Source organism: Rhipicephalus sanguineus, chromosome 4 (assembly GCF_013339695.2).
Source record: "Rhipicephalus sanguineus isolate Rsan-2018 chromosome 4, BIME_Rsan_1.4, whole genome shotgun sequence".
NCBI classification, from domain to species: domain Eukaryota; kingdom Metazoa; phylum Arthropoda; class Arachnida; order Ixodida; family Ixodidae; genus Rhipicephalus; species Rhipicephalus sanguineus.
Window position 1 is genome coordinate 94,953,980 of NC_051179.1, and position 17,003 is coordinate 94,970,982.

At 46.7% G+C, this 17,003-nt stretch overlaps 1 pseudogene; it reads right to left on the reverse strand.

The window, feature by feature from the left end:
- Positions 1-8,451: 8,451 nt before the first annotated feature.
- LOC125758257 (uncharacterized) lies at positions 8,452-16,625 on the reverse strand (annotated as a pseudogene).
- Between the last annotated feature and the right edge of the window lie 378 nt (positions 16,626-17,003).

Sequence of the window (17,003 nt, forward strand, 5' to 3'; positions counted from 1 at the left end):
CGACAGGCTCGGGTGGCAACTGGTGAGAAATTGTTCTCTAATAAGAAGTTCTCTGAAAGTTCGATCCACCTGTCAAAATAATGGCTGAGCCGTGCCGCATACTGCGTTGCCGTCTCGCCATCAGCTGGCTTTCGCGTACAGAACCGATCTCGGAAGCTTTCCACGGTGAATCTAAATCGCTTCAGCAAAGCAGCTTTCACTTTCGTGTAATTAGCTGCATCGGTAGGTGTCAGCCTACCGTACACACTGAGCGCTTCGCCACTCAAACAAGTGCTCAAAGCCGTTGCTCATTGCTGCTCCGGCCAATTTTGGCTTCTAGCTATCGTCTCAAACCTGTGCAGGTATGCATCAAGGCCATCCTTCCTCTCATCAAACACCACAAGCAGTTTGCTTGGGTTCAGTCGGAAGCTATGATCCTCCCTTTCACTGCTCTCCACTCTAGCCTGGGCGGGAGTTTTTGTGGTCTGCTGCAAACGTTGCCGTTCGAGTTCCAATTCATGCTGCCGTTGCCTTTCTGTCTCAGCTATCTCAGCTTGCATCTGTCTCTCTTGCATCTCTCTTTCTTCCTTGAACTGTCGCTCCTTCTCCCTCTCAGCTGCTAGCCTCTCTGAAGCTCCAGTTTCAATTTTCGTTCTTTTTCTTCCTTCGCCCTCTTAGCTGCCAACCTCTCTCTCTCGACCGCCTCCTTTTCCTTTTAGCTCACCCACTTTCGTAGTTTGGCCCCAGACCAACCCATCTTTTCACCAAGGGCAACTAACTTCTCAAGATCCATGGTGCCCGTCAACAAAACCTAGCCGCGTGCACAAAATATCTGCCTAACTTCGAATACCAAAACACTCTCTGCACACAGGTTAGCGAGAACGTGATACAACACTCAAAAACCGTCACGAAACACTATCAACGTCTCAAGGCTCTTTCTCCCTACTTTGGACACACTTTGCACCAAAAAGGTCCTGTCGCGGACGCCAGAATAATTGTCACTCGTCCCGTTAATGGGGATGGCAATCGCCAGGTGGATTCTAAGGGCTGGCATCTCGGCCCTCCGAAAACGCACCACGAAAGCGCGGACAATTTAGAGTTGGGCCTTTTGGTGCGCCAGCGAACGCCAGTTGTGGTCCAAAGACCGAGTCGGAGCCGAGAGTGGATAACACAAACGAAAACAAAATATATTCTCATTTAAGGCAATACAAATATTACAAACACATGCACACTCGGCTGGTACCAGTTACAACTTCACAATATAACTCAGATGGTGTTTACGCAACGGTAACTAAACAAGCAGACCACACGCTACAAATGCAATCACATGCATTACAACTATTCTAGGACAGTTACAGTCCCGAATGTACAACGGTGTATCCAGTCCACAATTCTTGGACGGTACTTGCTTCTCTTCTAGGAAACACTCACGCCAGTTCCAGCGTTGATCGTCGTAGTTCACCCGTCGTCGTAACTTGTCACGGCTCACACGGCGTCGTCCTCCAATTCTTCCAGATTGACAATCGACTGACCGCACACCATCATAAACACGTCTTCTTTGTCTGACGGAGCCACACTCAGCTTACTTCACCATATCCGGGCCGACTGACTCACTCCTTCACTGACTGACTGGTCGTCGTTGCACGCTTTTACCTCCTCTCCCCAGGGTTCTAGAAGCGTCGGGCGCGCTCTCCGGCGTGTAGCACAGCCAAAGCTAGGAAAAAGGCGAGAGCTTTCTCGTAGGTTCGAATCGCGGCGGCGTCGCTCGGCGATGCGTCACCCCTTCCCTCTAGAAACATCCAGGCTTTGCCGGGCGCTTGATCTGAGACTGCTAGTGGGCAAGGAGGATGCGGCGTGTCGGCGCCTTTTGATGCTTGTTTTTTCGTCGTTCGCGCTTCTTGGGCGAGCGGCTCGCGCCGTTCTCTCCCACTGCCGTGTGAAAGCGGCCGCACGCGCGCTTTACAACGCTCTCGTTTGTGACAGATTGACAGCACGTTATACCCCGGTCACACTGGCAAATTTAGTGTCATTTTGAGCGAGTGCACTTACACCTCCAGAATGTCACTTTGGCGGCGCGCTGCTACACGAGAAAGGGAAGTGTACTTTGGAAATGATGGTAATGGCGATCAGTAATTCAGTAGCACAGCATATATTTGTCATTTAAGGCCACGTTTATTGGGTAATAATGTGTTACAGCTATAAGCAACCCTTAAAATGAACTTTATGTGCAAACGCGGCGGCTGCCGCCATTGCACGGCGTGTGCTGGGCATGCCCCTAGCGATCGTGTCTGTAAACTGCCTGAGAGCGAGAATAGCAGAGTAGTTTTTTTGTTGTATAGTATGTTCTAATGCATAAAAATATTTCTAATAACGAAAACGATACTTAAAAAATACTATAAACTCGGCTTTCGATAATAACATACTTACTCTCGAGCCACTGCAACTGAGGCTAGACACTCCGTCGCAGTGAAGTGAGTTTGGCGAACGCACTCGCTGGCAAGTGCGCTTTGCAGCGAGTGTCTCTAAACGTTCCCGTGTGACAGCGTGCAAATGACACTAGTGGCGAAGTGCACTCCCTCAAAGTGCCCTTAAGTTGCCCCGTGTGACAGGGGTATTAGATTGTTCCATATGCAAGTACACACAGTGAAAGGATCAGAGATGTGTTTGGAAAACAAAACAACAATCTTTAAAGTAGCAGTATTGCAGCACAAGGAATCCAAGAAGTACAACACTTACAGTAAACTAACAAACATACATATAAAATCGATCGGTCAGCTTACAAGTATCACAAAATTAACAATTGAAGAAATTAACACAGGCAGCACATATACGCTAACAGCGGACATGAATTGAGTTAACAGCTAAAGATGTGAAAGTTCGAAGGTACAATAGAATATCGATGATACGAATTTGTAGGGAGCATGCAAAATATTCGTATCATCCCGAATTTGTATGAGATGAAGGTCATGACGATGAACAAGAACTTTATTGGGGTCAACTACTTCTTGCTTAAAAAAGTCCATGATGTTCTTTTGAACTTTTCTGCCTTGCTGTCTCTCAAGAAAGCCGCCTGAAAAGAATAAAACCGTGCCTCGGTTTCCTCACTCACGCTGCCGGCGCTTATGGTGCAGCGCAGGACACAAGGGCGTGGCGGTTTTCCGACGTCGACGCCAGGAGGTCAGACACTTCACTTCACAATCACTGTCGGACTTGGTCTCCTTTGCCTCGTTGACCAAGTCTTCGATAGATCTCAGCCCACAGGTTGCGACGTTGTCGTCCGCGGTGACAAAGTCTTGAGCTGAAGCTTCAGTTCCAAGGTTCTTCCAGCCTTCAACCTGCAAATTGACGTCAGGCTTCCGGTTTTCTTCCTTCGAAGCTGCATCCTGTCCGGCGAAAAATCAACACTTGCGAAAACAGTTCGCGATCGTGTTCTGGGTCACATTGTCCCAAGGCACGGCCAGGAAATGCAACGCATCAAGCAGACTAATCCGCAAGTTTTCATCCTGCCACTCAATTTTCGGCAGGATACGCCGTAAAAGCAATCCTTTGATACTGCGCTTTACATTTTGAATTAGCCCCGCATCCAGCGGCTGTAGACGGCTCATAGTGTTTGTGGGCAGGAACCTTACGGCGACATTGTTGAAGTTGCAGTCTTTCGGATGGGCCGAACATTGGTCAACGGAAACCAAAATTTTTCTGTTTCTTGCTGCCATTTTTTTGTCTAAGTCGTGAGAAACTCGCGGAAAAAATCTGCGGTCATCCATGTTTTTGTTTCCTTTGTACAAACAAGGTGAATGTCCTGCCATATGGAAGCATCTTGGTTGTTTTGACTTGCCTATGACAGTAAGCTGAATTTTCTCGGAGCCGTCGGCATTTGCGCAAAAATGCACTGTGACAGGTTCGTTACTTTTTTTGGGCACCCTGGCAAGCCTGGCCTTTCACACACAAGCTCCTCTCTGGCTGCAAGTTGAAAAAGAGTCCCGCCTCGTCAGCGTTAAACACGTCGCATGGTGCTTAGTCTGAAATCATCGCCGGCAGCGTGCTCAGCCAGTCGTTGACCTGAGATTCGTCCACCTTCTTCGCTTCACAGCTGACAACTCTGTTCACTAGTCCGTGCCTTTCCATAAAACGGTGCAGCCATTCGCATGAAGCTTGGTAATCGTCGATACCAAGGGAAAGCGCTATGTTGTCTGTCTTATCGCGTAGCACCTTGCTGTCCACGTTGATGCCGGCTGCTGTCACTTCGTGAAACGACATCAGCAGGACTTCTTCCAGCTTTACGTGTGTAGCTGTCTTTGCCTGTGTGACATTAGCGCCGAAGTGCTGGGCATTCTTCAGGACGGCGTCTCACTGCCCAACAATGGTGCAGAGCTTGGACGGTGCTATGCCTAACTCTTTTGACAAGTCAGTGCATTTTTTCTTGGGGCTTTCATCGGCCTTCTTGAGAATTTCAATTTTCTCCTTAACTGTTTCGTTATGGGATAAAATTGACTAATTTACAGTGCTTCCAGAAAACATTTTTTTTTCTCTTGAATAACTAAACGCATTTAACATTACAATACATGAAATTGTAGCTTATTGGTGACTCTTTTTATATAAAAAATGGAAATGCTGTCATGTTTACAATTATTGAGATTTCATTTGTCAAATAAAAAAAATAAATGCATTGAAAGGTATAAACAGACAGAAATAAGCGAATGTACTCGGCTACAAAATTATTTTCGTAATTCTGAAATACAGAAAATGTTGATACTCCCCTTAGCTGTGCTTTCCATATATATACCAATTCTGTACACCACGTTGTGCATTTTTCGGGGCCTGTCAATCTAGAAGCGTTCACGGCTGTGCCATTCGGCAAAGCAGTCGCGTGAGTGTAGGAAGCAAAGAGATTAGATGCAAGTGGAGCAGAAGACGTTTGTTCTGTTCTGTGCCTTTGTTTTTTCATAGCAAATCTTGCAGTTTCTCCTTTTCCTCATTTTTTTGGTTGGTGCTGAACGGGGTCCAAGGGTGAGAAGGGAGAGGGGGGCGGGGCAGAAGGGAGTACGAGCTTGTGCGACTTCGTCATATTCGAAAATCTGCTGAATTAATTCTTCCCTAAATGCAAGCTGGTCGAAGTAAGTGCTTCGAGAAAGTTCGGGCACTGCTGAGTTCTCTTTTTGGTGCTCCTGGAATAGTATAAAACTGTTGATGCACGCAATGTCCACACAGTAAAAGAACAGTGTCTTCCACCAGCACATACATTTTCTAGGCATGTTGTACGTGGCAATTATTTGGTTGGATTTGTCAACACCTAACATTCCATCATTGTATTTATGGACAAGGAGTGGTTTTTTTGACTCTCAGAGCCAACTGGGCCCCACTTTTCTGTCTTCGTTTGGCGGGAACATGGTGATTTGCAGTGTGCATAGTGCTCGTGAGGTTTACAGCACGCCAGTCTTTCCGCTGCATGTACAGGATTGTTACCATCGCGGATCCATCAAACATCTCCATGCTGTGCCTTCTTTTCCCATGTCTTTTCCAATGTCTGGTGCTTTGAAAGTTATTATGCGTGTCTTATGCGCATCTCCGGCACGTAGAAGATGTATGCTTCTCGAGTTATAATTATCCTTTGAAAGACTGGCACAGAGACTTACTGTCATTGCATGACTTGGATACCGGTTGCAACGCTAGGCTAGAGGCACACGGTCCAAAAGAAGAACCAGGGAGACGACACACGCTGCGGTTCGACCGGTATCACAAACACACAGAACCGTAACCGTTACTCCACAAATAAAGCCAAGTGTAAGCAATGTTGGGTGTTGGTTGTAGCTAAGGCACGCGGTCATGCCTGTTGCGCGGACATCTCCCTGGTTATTTTGTTTGTGTAGCGCGACGGCATCCAAATTATATTCCACCATTTCCAACTGAGTTTCATACCTTAGTGCTGCAATAATGCATTCATTACATACTTTCCTTGTATTTCAGTGACATACAGCACATTGTCAAGATTACCCACCCAAATGATATGTCGTTGCTCGAAATAAGAAACTATAGTGCAGCAGAATTTAAGACGCGCACACCATTTCTCACAACAAGAAATAAGTGACATGCATCAGTTACTAAGATCATGACAAAGAAAACAAACAGCAGTACATCACCTGCGAAGCTTGGCTACTTCACGGTCAATGCACACATGTCGTTCGTATGTCATCCGTTGTGTGCGTTTGACATTCCGCGCGGCTATCACGACCGCACTCGTCATTGACGCCTCAAATGACATCGTGACACCTTCGCGAGTTTGTTCATCGATGTGTACGAATCTCTGGAACGTCAAAGACACATTGCCAAACATGATTCTTCCCTAAATGCAAGCTGGTCGAAGTAAGTGCTTCGAGAAAGTTCGGGCACTGCTTAGTTCTCTTTTTGGTGCTCCTGGAATGGTATAAAACTGTTCATGCACGCAATGTCCACACAGTGAAAGAACAGTGTCTTCCACCAGCGCACGCATTTTCTAAGCAGTCCGAAAAATGAAAGTGGCGCGTCCGTACATCACACATGGACACGGAGGAAGGGCGTGAGGGTGTGTGCACATGGACAAAAAATAAACAGAACCGCGCGCTTTCTGCGCCGTCTCGTGGTCTGGTGGCAGGCCGTTGACGACACCGTGAAGTTTCGGTTTCGAATTCGATTTTGACGCGCATTCGTTTTTGAAAGTGCGATAAGCATCGAACGTATACAGCAGGTGAATGGCTGTGTATGTTCTGAGACTGCACATTGCGAGCAATGAATTCTATGTTATATCAGTAGTTCATTGTAAATGGACTCGCCTTCAAAAACGTGCATTTAGCAGCCAAGCCGCTTTTTTTTCTGCGCATTTTTATTGAAAAGTGCTAACAACCTCTCTGGTGTCACGTGAAGCCTTTTCGCTTTGTGAAGCGACGCCCGCTGCATGCACAAGTGATTTAAACCATTTTTGCAGTGAACTGACACCGTTTTACTGAACCGCGGTACTGCCACGTGGAGCCGATCATCCCTGACTAGTTGCATGCAGCGCGTCGCCTACACGGCTCACGCCATCACTGCCGGGCTGCTTGCTGTATTACGTGCATTTGTGCGTTCTTCGTGTCCGCTTCCCTTCAGACCGTGCACGGTTGCGGCGAGTAGCCTGTTTGTTCAATGTGGCGAAGACAAGCATTTTGCAAGTAGCGCGCACTCTACGTTTCTGCGATGCTCTGACAGTCCTGCACGACGAGGCGCGGCGCGCTTGTGTTGTCGCCATAGTTTTCGCCTAATAAAACACGAAGTATACGATCGCTGTAAGTGAATCGACGTTTCTCAGTGCCCTTGCCTCGCGGTGCCCATGCCGCTCAACACCAGCGAGCTACTTTCGGTTCCACGAAGCGACGCGCACTTTATCTCACACGGTGCGGCGGCAGCAAACTTGCGAACGGCAGCATCACGCTTGTACTGCTCGTACCGCCGTCAATCCGAACAGTTTCGTTGTTCCCGACACCGTCCACACCGTCGTCGCTGCCTTCATGGTCTTGAGCGGTTGAAAGGATGTCTTCTGTCGTCAGCTCTGCTGATGTCCTAGCTGCTTCATCAGACGACACATAGTCATCAAATGAGACCGAATCCATGGCCAAAAGATCGGTCACCTCGGTCCACAGCTCCCCAGGATTGCCCTCCTCATCGTTTCATGGCTGCTCGCCCGTTTGCAGAAGCCCTGCTTTCCTCCAACAGTTCTGAATAGTTGTCGAAGTGACGCTCCACCATGCACCGGTGAGCATTTCCGCCGCCTCTCTTACGTTGATGGTGGTCGACTGCTTCAGTCAGAGGTTTATCAGCACACACTGAATAAGGCGCTTGCGGAAGTGCGCTTTCACACTTGTGATGATTCCTTGATTGAGGAGTTGAAGCACAGATGTGCAATTGGGCGACAGGTACTCAAGGCGCACATTTGTTAGCCGTACGTTGACAATGTGCGCCGAGCAGTTATCAACAATCATTAAAATGTTGCGGCCCTCCTTTCTCATTTTCTTGTCAACAGTCAGAAGCCACTCCGTAAATAGCTCCAGAGTCATCCAAGCTCGTTTGTTGGCCCTGTAGTCGCACGGAAGGGACACTGCATTCTTCATGCAGCGCGCCTGTGCAAACCTCCCAATGACTAGAGGCTTAAGCTTCTCTGTGCCGGTTGCGTTACAACAATTGAACGCGAACCTGTGATTTTTTGCCGTCTTTGCATTCTTCGCCCTTGAAGTGCATTGTTTTGTCCGGCAGAAGTTGGTAGAAGCTCGTCGGCGTTGAATATATCGTCCGCACGGTACGCATTTCCCTAAATATCTCTTCCCACCACTTGGATGCTGCTGCTTCATCTACTGCCTTCTCCTCACCGGACACAGTCTGCCAGGTGATAGCATTTCGCCGACGAAAACGGTGGAGCCAGCCAGAAGATGTTTCAAAGTCTGCAATATCCAGAATTGCAGCAAACTGTCACGCCTTCTCCTGGATCATGAGGCCTGACACGGGCACAATCTGCGCTCTTACGTCTTTGAGCCACGTCAGCACTGCCGAGTCTATCTTCTGCTGATAGTCACCAAGCCGCAGGCGCTTCCTCGAGGGGGCAAGTTGCAATTGCACCCAGCACTTCAATATATTCTCCTTGTCCTTCAGTATAGCGGCAATTGTCGAATGCGCCACTCCATGCTCTTTGGCCACAACAGCCTGTTTTTTGCCTTCTTCTAATTGCCAAAGAATATAGACTTTTTCGCTTAGCGAAAGCTGTTTCCGCTCTTTTGCTGCACGGAGAGGTGAACTCATTGTACTAGCACCGCAGCACGAACGCGGACGCGGTATTATAAACAACGCCGAAAAAAGATGGACAGGTCTGACAAGGCAGAGAGCGCTTGCAGAAGTGAGCTACGAAAGAAAAAAACCCAATGCATCGCCGGCACCGCGGCTGTCATAGCCTTTCCCACAGAAAAGGAAATTGCCTGTTGGTGCCTCACCGATGCAGCTAGAGGCCTGTGAGTGGGCTCACCTCCCTTGCCAGATCCCATCGTACACAATCAAGCAAAATCCATCCCGACAGTTTCATGTCTGTTAAAGCCCAGGGGAAGAAGAATAAGAGCCGGCATAAAGCAAGCATGTAAGTCTTACATTTTCTGGTGGTTGCAACAATAAATAAGCGATGTCCATGAAGAAAAGGAAAAGCTATCAAAAAGTTCCTCGCGTTTCGTTTTCTGCTCCCACACTATGTCGGGTTTTCCGCGCCTGTGTTTCTTGTGTCCTCCCGCTCTGCCTCGCTGACCTTGCCCTCGCCCCACGCCCTTGCCTCTGTGCGCGCAAAACCTGGTCAACAAAAACAAAATAAAAAGGAAGTCGTCCTTTCATCTCTTACATTTTTTAGCACACGTTCACTGGTAGCTGCTATTACAGCATCAGGGTAACCTACCTACCACAATTTCTCGGGCTGTTCGTGAACGATTTGGTTCATCAGGCGCGGGCAAGACTGAAATGGCAGACGATACATGAATTCGAAATGCTGTTTTTTACAAGTCTAGAGTGGCCAGACTGATATCTCAGCAAATCTTGCGATCTTGGTTTATACTGCCAGCGTATCTCGTCAGGGTAAAAAACTAAATGAAGGTCGAGATACGGCGACGTATTGTTCTCGGGGGTCTCGTATGTTAACGCGAGTGCCTTCCCTTGTTCCCTGAACACCTGTAATACAGGGTCCATTATAAAAGCAATGTGTATTTTCTGGAAAAAAAATGATTTATTGATCGGACCTGTACAAATGGTTAAAATTCTTCAAAATACTCTCCCCCTGCATCAATACACTTACGGAGACGTGTCTGCCACACCTGGAAGGCACCCTGAAAGTCCTCGATGGGAATGTCTCTCAGGAACGTTATAACATGCTTTTGAATGTTTTCTATGGCCTCCCATTGTTTTTCTTTCAGCTCCTCTCTTCAGTCGGGGAAACAAAAAAGTCACACGGAGCCAAGTCGGGACTGTAAGTAGGATGAAGGACCACCGGGGTGTTGCTACAGGCCAGGAAGTTGGGAACAATGAAGGACATATGGCTGGGTGCATTGTCATGGTGGAGCTTGACCGTATCTTTGATGCTTGATGCAAAACTTCATATCTTATCGCTGTTCAAGCGAGCGCTCCATCACGTCGTGTTACAAAGTCGAAAAAGAACGTTTCACACGGAGGGACATCTTTCCGCTCACACTGCTCGAAGTAAACTGGTGACCGGCTGCGTTGGAAGGGCTGACCCCCACCACATTGCCCGACCGGTTTTACTGTGCTGCCACGGATATTTGCGCCACAATAAAATCATGCACATTATTTTCTTAATGGACCCTGTACGTCAACCATTTTTCTGCTGAAATCTCGCCTGTCAATGAAGAACGAGTAGTCGTCAACATAATGAATGACCTTGTGCGCTAGACCAAGAAGGTTACTAGTGCGCTAGACCAAGAAGCCCGCAGGGCTTTATTTATTGTTGCAACCACCAGAAAATGTAAGAATTACATGCTTGCTTTATGCCGGCTCTTATTATTCTTCCCCTGGGCTTTAACAGACATGAAACTGTCGGGATGGATTTTGCTTGATTGTGTACGATGGGATCTGGCAAGGGAGGTGAGCCCACTCACAGGCCTCTAGCTGCATCGGTGAGGCACCAACAGGCAATTTGCCTCGTCACCAGTATTCCGGCAACGCAGTCTTTTCGATCAGTTGTTCTGCCAGGTCGACTTTCCAGTCCGTATAGCTCGCTCGCTTTCCTGTAATCTTCGCTGATAGAATGTAGCTGTTATAAACAGCGATGTCCATGAAGTAAAAAAAATATCTTCTTGTATCCCTTTGTGTACCTTCTCATTATAGGAAAGACAACGAGCTGTTGATCTTCCCGAGTCCCATCCCATGGTTGTAGTTCTGCACAACCTGGGGCTTCGAAACAGGCAACTCATTCTGTGTCACATTGACTGTGTTGGGACATGTAGAAAGCATATTGATAGGCTTTTTGTCTTGCCATGTGTGGGGTATAGAAAGAGCCGCTCTCGGAACAATCAGACGCAGTCACGCCGTCGAGCAATCGAACACGTGGACATTTATTAACTGCTTTTACAACGGCGAGCTCGGCAGCTGAATCTAATAAATAAGTGTAACATGACAAATAATCTAATACAATTCCAATACAACACACAGAGAACATTACACACAAAACAACATAACACATGCAATGTACCACGAATGTGGTGTCGCCGACATACGACTCACCACAAGGAGTCTGTGGAAACGAGCTGTGGTATCGCACCCATGGACCTCCACGAGAGAGCAGTCTGTCGCCGATCACGCCAAACCCCAAAAGAGACTCGCTGCTGTGTCCTGCACACCGGCCTAACCTCGCTCCTGCCAGGCGGTGCTGCTGGTGCCACTACGCTAACATTACACTGTGCGAGCACAGCGCCATCTCTCTCACGGCGGTGTTTAAGCTAAGTACGACTAATCCGACGCATGCGTGTGCGCCATGAGGCGAAAACGTTTTTATTTACAGGGGTGATAGCACCCTCAAACATGTTAGGCTTTCACCGTACAGTTCACCCTGCATACCTTCAGGCGCCCCGGAGGCAGAGCCGCCTGCGTCCCCTAAATGGGAAACAGCCTTTCGTAGGAAGAAAGATAACATTGTCGCACAACAGAGCCGGTGAGCAACTTAAGGACACCGCCACAAACCCTGATCTTGGGCAGACCCGCGACATTGGAATGAGCCAAAAGTTAGAAGAAAATAGCTACATCAACGTTTACGCGACAATATCATCATCAAGGCGCTCGAAGAATGAGAGTAAGAAGAGTAGAGTAGAGGATACGAGGCTCTACTCTACTCTATGGCGCGAGCGTGCGCTCAGATAGCAATGCTTTGCCCACGTTACGCCAAGCTTCGACGACAGCATACGATCACAGCCTACGACAGCCCAGCCCCCTAAAGTGCTGCGCACTTAAAATTATGATTTATGGCGTAGTGGATACCTTGCATGTGTACTTGTATTAGATGCCCCAAGAGAGGAGCATGCTCTAGAAAGGCCCCTCTTCGAGCTTTCGCTGTGATTGTGCTGCGTGTTGCGCATAGGCCTGGGGTTTTCTATTTATATTAGTATTTTTGCTCCAAAGCACCAAATATTACCTGTTGGCTTACAAATCGCAATGGTGATCTGTAACATTTCCTCATAATTTTAGCCTTTCTGCCCACCCTTCCCCATGAGACCCATTGCTCCTTCAGGGGCTTATGGTCCTTGTGCAATGGCAGTATCTTCACTGCAACTCCATTTGCTGGTGATGCCAATGCTGTTCTTTTTCGCTTTCACTCCCGAACAGCCTTGTCGGTGAGCACACAATCTTTCACATGCTTTAGGCATATGAACCTACAAAACATATGACACAACTTAACTGGAGCAAAGAATTCCGTGGAGGAAATCAGGCACAGCCTGATGATTAAGGCAGAATGAAGGTGAAAAACTCAGATTTGCTTGCAAGAAGTGCACCTCTTTTTCTGGAAAAGAATTTTCAACCAAGACTCTCAAAAGCCCTTGCAGGCTACGGCGACCGCTGTTTCCAGCTAAGTATGCTTTTAGCTCCTTGTTTTTTTTCGTTCTGTTCAGTTCATGCCGAAAGGCAGGTCTAACCTGTACGTCTTCACCCACATTTCTTTTACTGAGAGCCACTCAATGCTTACATAGGCTTGCAACTTCTCGTTTCCTTTCCATTGTGGCGACTGCTTCAAGGTTTCAATTGCTTTTGTCAAGTCATCCACATTCTTGCTGGCTGCTACTTGCCTCGGCATTTTCTTAACAGTGTCAACATCTTCTACTTCATTTTATTTTTTCGAAAGCCACCTGTGCCAAGTCTTCTACGTGAAAGTTGCACAGGACTGGCCGACTGTTCGGGAAGGCAGCAGAAGGTGCGCTGATCTCCACCTGGCTACAGTCCACCATCTAAAACTTATAATTCACAGCTGGGCAAAATATCTAGACAAACCTCCACCGGCACTCAATGGTACAAAAGTTGAAGGAAAACAATGCCAAAAAGGTGACTGAACAAAACATCACATCCTTGAGGAAGATGCGCCATGGCCTCAATTGTCGCAAGAAGGTGCACCTGAAATTTTCTGACAAAACCAAACGCTCCTTCTGATAGCACGCTTAAATTGCTGAACAGCTTGTTTGGTACGTGGTGTCTGTTTAGCATTGTGAAGTACCGATGTTGTTCTGCATTTTTTTAGCATCTGGGAACAGCTGCAGTTTTTTTTTGCTGTCCCAGCTAGGAACAATTTTATTAAGTAGCCTGTGACGTAGCAAGCAGCTGAGTCATCTCAGGTGTGGGAGTGCACGTCTTGAGCAAGTTAAAAAAATATTACTTAAAGATGAAAAGTCATCAAGCTCTCCACTTTCTACACTGTCAGGAAGAGGTGCATTTTTCAGGGAAGTAGCCACAATGCCTGAAGGGATTGGGACCTGTCATCTTCAAATTTTCCACAGTTTTTCGACAGTTTGTACAGTTGTTGAATACAGATATGCTTGCGTTCCAAAATAAACTGAGTGACAGTAGGTCTTGTGTTGCAACCATGCTTCTGCCTGACAACGCCAAATTTGTTCTCGAGGGGATCCTGCTGAAGCTGTCATGTTGGCAAGTACAAAAAGCCACAGCTGGTGGCGACACTTTCCCACGGCTCTAGAATGGCCCGAATGGTTATCTGCCACCCAACAATCGTTTGTGACAGTTGTCTATCGTCGAACTTCCACGATTGGATCCATGGGATCTGATCATTAAGAAACTGAACTGGTTCTGCATCACCTTTTTGAAGCGCATGCCAACACTTCTGCACAGCCGTTTTAGGGCTTGAGCTGTTGAGAGTGTCGACGAGCTTGTCCGTTCGATCACAGAAAGTTGTTCTTGCAATCTCATCATGAGGAAGCTCATTAGCATAGACAAGTGCCATAATTGCCAAGCGAAAGAAATGAGTTCTATGTGTATTCAACACAGTGCAATGAGGCATAGCCGTCAATACGACACATGTCACGACGAAAAGACTCTTGATGTTCAAATGGAAAACTTCATAAGAGCATACACAAAACTAAAAAGAGACTTTCTGTACCTTTCATTAAAATTCTGTGTCACCTCTGTGAGGTGTGCTACACAGCTTCGCTGGTCATGCACATTTAAGGAGTGGAATGACTCGTGATTTCTTTTTTTTTTTTTTGTGGGGCAATTTTTTTTTTCTCTTGCTTGTGTGTACTGCACTTCACTACATTCGCATCATTTTTGCATGGTGCGCCATGCATTTCAATGCACGCACCCAGCGTGTGCCAGAACATAAAAAAATGAATCCCACTCGCAACACGCTTGGCCTCGTTTTGGTGTTCTATTTCCGGAAGCCAAGATTTTCTTAGAATGGGGCATGTTACACTCTGGAAGTGAACAGAAGGGAAAGATGCGCAGCATGTTTATGACCACTAAACAATACAAAGGTTCACTGTAAAGTTTAGAAATTAAAGAACAGAACACGATGAAATGCATAGCCCTTTCTAGCCGGACAAAAATATAAACGACGTATCGGTAATTTTATCGAATATTATTACTAATTGCTGCATACTAACAACGTTTTGAAAATTAAGAAGACAACAATCGGCACATTTGACATAGAACGCATACGCGCGCATATGTGTGGTCAGGGCTTTTATTCATGTGAACCATGCAGCAAGGAGTGCACATAAAACTGCTTGACTTACAGCAGATAGTACGTTGTTAGCGCTGTGTGTGGAACACTTTAAAACAGTTGTTGTCACTTGAAAGGCACAAGTAGACATTGCATTTCTCACAACGTGTTCGAGTGCGAGAAGTGCAGCCTGGAAGCCTGCAGCAGCGTGCAGACGACAAGCTGTCCACTGATGGCCAGTGGTCGTATGAGTCCAAACGTTTGTCCACGGCAGGCGTCTTCATAGCTCCAGGGGATCTCTCAGTAGAATGATTTGGTTGCACGTTTTCCTTGTTGCTTTTGAGTCTCTTGCGTTTGGGTGACCCACAAAGTGCCTCAGCGACAGCAAGACTGAAGTTGAAGATGCTCATTGTGTTGTGTCTGAGCACCGCATCTTTTTGACAGGCGTCTCTGTATTCTAACCAGCAGTTGGCAATTGCAATATCCACCATGTGCAAACTGATCTTCAAGGTCTACTTTTAAGTTTTCACTGCCACTCTGTAATATTCAACTAGTTAATCACAGGTATCTGCCAGCTCGTCGTCATCGTCACTACTGAATTCTATGTCAGAGGAATCCAGGAGCTTCAAAATTTCTTCCATATCATTTTCGTCCTCTGGATTTTGAAAATTCCTGCAGGTGAAAACAGTGCAACATTTATGCATCACCACAACAAAAAGCTCATTGCCGAAGTTGACTGACAGCTATGGCGTTGAAATATTGCACCAAAAACCTGACCAAACGATTTTGATACTCACTGTGATTCATGAAAAGTAATAAACAAATAAAATTTGACAAGTATACACCTATGCGAGGCTAAATGTAGTTCCTCATGGTTTCAGATACAGCTGTTCTTTCATGCAATCACGGAATCAATCATTTGTCCACTAATGGTAGTCATATTTCACGAAACGCCACATCGTGTCGCTAACTTGACGCATAAGTAAACACCATAAAACACCTTACAGGGGAGCCACCAATACGACTCGCAAAAAATTTTTCGGAATCAAAAGATATACCGCGCTGTCACAACAGCGCACGAGTCCGCCAACTTGCACTGTACAGCGATGCATTTCACGACAACAAACGCCCAGCCCGCACAAACGTGCTTGTGGCTTTTTCGCGCGTGACCGCAAAACGCCCGCGATGAGAACGAGAAAATATTTTAGTGCTACATGTTTCCCGACATCTTAAAATTGCTATTCCATGGAAGTTTTTCGGAAAAAATACGAATAGTATCAGGAACAAATGCTGACTTACGTTTCGGAGGCAGCCGGCGTGGACGTACATGCTGAGACGCCATATTCCTTTGAGAAATTCCTCACCCTCTGGTGGTCAAATTCATGAACCATTGAAAATGAGATATTCTCCAGGACATTGACGTTGCTGACAGAGGTCTCTGAAACCGAAACTGGAAGTAGGTACCGTTCAGTGACTGCTTTTGCTTACCCACACGTTTGTGCGGGCTGGGCCGTAAAGGGATAGGCCATTTCATGTATACACATATGAGAACACAATTTTTATTTAGTGTACTAATATTGACCAAAGTGCAGGAGAGCTTCTGATGTATGCACTCAGATATTGCACAAAATTGGACTTGTATGACAGTCATGGAAACTAAAGAAAGCAAAAATTCAGTGCATGGCAAAAACAGTGAAGATGCGCAAAATACTAAAAATATAAGATACTAATGTAAAGCTAGTTTATTGACCGCTGTAATAATACGAAACAAAGGAGTTAGTTACACACCGCGCGGTCACAGCGTCGCTCCTCGTTCGGCGGCTTAAACCCACCTGCGGCTAATCCACGAGACGTGCATGCGCCATGAGATGCAAACGACTTTACAGGGGTTGATAGCACCCCCACAAGACTTGGCAGTGCCATCCATTTTCACCAGAGCTATCATGACTGTCAGTGACACTGACACTGATTTGCTCCGTGCCTCAGTGGCAAACTTTACCTTTGTACTGTTAAAAGGCCTCTTGTAAATATGGTAGTCTGTGAGTTTCCTTGCGAGTTTCATTTTCATTGAGTCAGAGCTCTTGTATAACGGTGGTTCCTGGCAATCGAGCCATGTAAGGCCGATTTTTCACTTTGCAAAAATTGTTCAACAGTGTGTTCGTTGCTGCACTCACTATTAAGTGCATCACAGTTTCTGATCAGTGTCCATTGGAGCATGTCTCAATTTCTAGGGCATCTCTGAGCAAAGACACTGCCGTTTATCGAACAACACTCCGTTGATTCGAGTAAGAAAGGAATTCTTTCGCAAAGCGTCTACTTGTAA